This window comes from Notechis scutatus, chromosome 2 (assembly GCF_049901735.1).
Source record: "Notechis scutatus isolate UNSWTSFEM ecotype Mainland chromosome 2, rNotScu1.2, whole genome shotgun sequence".
NCBI classification, from domain to species: domain Eukaryota; kingdom Metazoa; phylum Chordata; class Lepidosauria; order Squamata; family Elapidae; genus Notechis; species Notechis scutatus.
This window is the reverse complement of record NC_142010.1, coordinates 135,094,056-135,097,619: the sequence shown is the minus strand read 5'-3', so window position 1 is coordinate 135,097,619 and position 3,564 is coordinate 135,094,056. Positions and strand designations below refer to the sequence as shown.

General features: G+C 38.2%; 1 protein-coding gene across 1 annotated transcript in view; it reads left to right on the top strand.

The window, feature by feature from the left end:
* Positions 1 to 3,564, top strand: part of ANKRD52 (ankyrin repeat domain 52) — a 63,825-nt gene that overhangs the window by 937 nt on the left and 59,324 nt on the right. The window lies entirely within an intron of this gene.

Genomic DNA, 3,564 nt, shown 5'->3' with positions numbered 1-3,564 from the left:
TTAGCAGCGGCCCCCGAAAAGGAGATTTTTTTTTTTGCAAGCCCTGTAATTTCTCCTAGCAGCATCACGCGCGGGGAGGGGGGGGGAAGGATTTGGGCCTAGTGGGGCTTAAAGTATTCTGCATGAGTTCTTAAAGATACAGAATCCTCCTCAGATCATTTATTTGATGTCTTGGCTTTCCCTCAGGAGTTAGAGGTGGCATATAGAGGACTGGTGATGGCATAATAGGAGACTTGCTCCTCCAGTTTTTCCCTTCAGCAATAACCCTCTTGTGTGTTTGTGCATGCGGGGCGGGCGTGCATCTGCGTGTATCTGGCATATCCAGCAAATTTGCTTTTTATCCTTATTCTCCATCGCTGCATCCCATTCCACTTCATCCTTGGACTGCAAAATTTCGTTTTTTGGTGCTCTTAGTGCTTTGTTCTCATGGGGCAAGGTACCAGTACAGCATTCAAGCTTTTTACTTGTCCAGAAATGCATGTTTAAATCAGTTGGATGAGGTCAAATAATTTGTTTCTGGGTAAGTACTTAGTCACACTTTTGGTGAAGCTGTATTATGATACAGTCAGCAGGTTAGAGAAGTATGTTTTGGTGGCCCTTTCTGTTTTTGAACACTTTGGAAGATAGAACTTACCTCTTTATTGGGGGCAATATGCTGACTCTGTAAACCGCTTAGAGAGGGCTGTATAGCACTGTGAAGTGGTATATAAGTCTAAGTGCTATTTCTATTTTCCCCTCATTAGACCGCTGCCATGTTTGTGATTTTCTTGGTACGTTTCTGGTATGGTTTCCTGTACTTTATTTCTCTCATAATCTGCATTTTTCATTTCCATTTTTCATGGGAGTTTATTCACATTGTTTCTTTTGCAATATCCATATATCAATGTGCTGTGGTAGTATCTGAATGTTAACAATTTGCTTTCATGGTACCTAAATGGAACGCTTTGACTTTTTTGTGTGTGTTCCTTTGAACGTTGTAACATGTCTAGTTTTTATCTTCTTAGTCTTGTTTGTATATAACACAGTGTTCAGTTGCTCATCTTACAGGGTTTAAATGAAACTTCCAAGTAGTATGATTGCGTATTCAGATCATGTACTGCTTCTCTTTCTTAATGCGGAAGACATAACTAACCACAGTCACATATCATACTAGAATATGATTTGATTTTAGCTTAACATGTTATGTGAAGGCAGCCATTTATCCACTAAGCTATAGTTAAACAAGTCATGTTCTCCAGTGTTCTTCTACTTTGTGCATAATAGAAACATTTTAATACCAGCTGGGTTTCAGGGTCTTTTTCTTGGATGGACATTTTTGCTACAATGTGGTTTTATTACAGTGTACTGAGTTTTAAGATATGCTTCATATAAACATGTTTTTATTAGGGTTGTGATGAAGGGATTTGTTCTGGTTACCAGTGGGTACAAGGTTCTTCCAGAGGCAGCTCTGACTTGTTTTCCTACATTATAATGGAAAATATTGAAATGGGATTTTAACAGCAACATATAGATCCCTTCATCTAGATAAAAGAAGTTTGATGTTCAAAAAATATAGTGGAAGATACTTGTTTTGGAGTGGTAGTTGAATATATAATAATATATGACAAATGTGAGTCAGCAGTGTGGTACAAAAAGGCAGACATAATTTTCAGCTGCATCAGTAGAAATATAATTTCCAAAACACAGGAAATAATTTAATGTGTTCTGCACTTGTCAGACCCAATACTGTGCTTTTGGGAATTACACTAAGAAGGATCAGAGAAGAGTAAACAACATAATGAAGGACGAAACTTGAATCTGACAAGGAGAATTTGAAGGAAATAAGTTTGAGTTGAATTGTTGCACCAGAAGGGTCTTGCTTTGTGTTGTCATCCCAAAGTGCATGATACAAAGTAATTGTAATAAAGCTATAACAGATTCAAGTTGAATATAATAAAACAACAGTAAAAAAAAAATGTTCAGGCAGTGTTGAGCTGTTTGGTGAATGTGTCTAAATAGACGCTGCATGATCATCTGTTGAGATCCCTTTATATCTGCTAGACTCCTGCACAGAGAAGGTTGGATTCAATGGTATAAATTGTCCCTTTGAACTTTCTGATTTTAATTCTTTGGATCCCATGGCCCCCAGCAGATGGAAGCAGTGTCTCAGTTTATATCTACCTTGTACGAGTATTTATATTATTTTGTGTCCTGCCTTTCCTGCCCCCAAATATTTGGAAGGCAGCAGGTTATCTGCCCTATATTTAGAGAGTAGGCACTTCCCTTACATCAGTAGGTATAGATTGCCCTTGATGTATGGCCACAATTGAGACTAACATTTTTGTTGCTAACAACTGTGTGATACAGCAGTTGTTAAGAGAGCTTTGCCTCATTTTATGATCTTTTTGCCACAGTTGTTAAATGAATCACTGCAGTTGTTAAGTGAATCTGGCTTCCTCCATTGGCTTTGCTTGTCGGAAGCTGGGTGGGAAAGATTACAAATGGTGATCATGTATCACACACACACACACACACACACCAGTGCAATTGTCATAAATACATGCCAGTTGCCAAGCACCGGAATTTTGATCATGTGACCATGGGAATGCTGCAACAGTCGAAAGTATGAAATATGGTCATGTGACTTTTCAGTACTGTTGTAACTGGTCACTAAATGATTGCTTGTAGGAATACTTATGTACAGTGTAGCGTTCATAAGGGGCTATAAGAAATATTGTTTCATTCATTTCTTTGAGCTGAAAGTCAGAAAGTGGTTTTTTAAAAATACAGACTGCATTGACGAATAATCTCCACAGTATAATTAGAAAGTGTGTTACAATAATTCTAGTTTAGCTACATGCCAATTTTGCTAGTTAATTTTTAATTCTCAGTCCTGGAAAAATCCTAGGTTTCTAAATTATAATGTCATTAGATTCCCCACCCCCACCCACATGCCCTTTCTGGCTGTCTGGTTTAAAACATCAGTCTAGAATTTAAAATATTTTATTCCATTAACATGATTTATAGTAGATGGAGAGTTAATGTGAAGTTTTCCAGGTTCAGCATATCTGATAAAACGTATGCATTTAATTTAGATTTTATTGTGGCCAGCATTTACCTTAAGGACAGTGGGCAGTATATTATATCAGTTGCTCCAGGAACTACATGGCCCAAGATTGTAGGTCATGATGGGTGTTATAGGAGAGAGAGAATATATATATATTCGGCTTGGTTCGGTATTTTCCCACGTCATTGTAGTTCTTTTAAAGTTGTAGCAACGTTTCAGCAGAATCTCATCTGCCATCATCAGGCTTCTGTATTGTGTCCGTCTGTGAGTCAGACTTTTACAGTAGTTTCAGATTTGAATTTGGGGCAGCCTATTGCTGTGCCAGAATGGTTTTTTCTTCATCCTGATTGGTTGGGAGTCTTGGTCTGTGTTTATTGGTCTCGGAGTTTGCTGTGTTCTGCTTGATTGGTGTCTCTAATATCTTCTGTCTGTTTTTGGCTCTTTTTGTATCTTGATTGGCTGGCAGCATTGTGTTGCTTTAATGGAGGCCTTTAGTGCAGCTTGGCTTGGGTAAATGG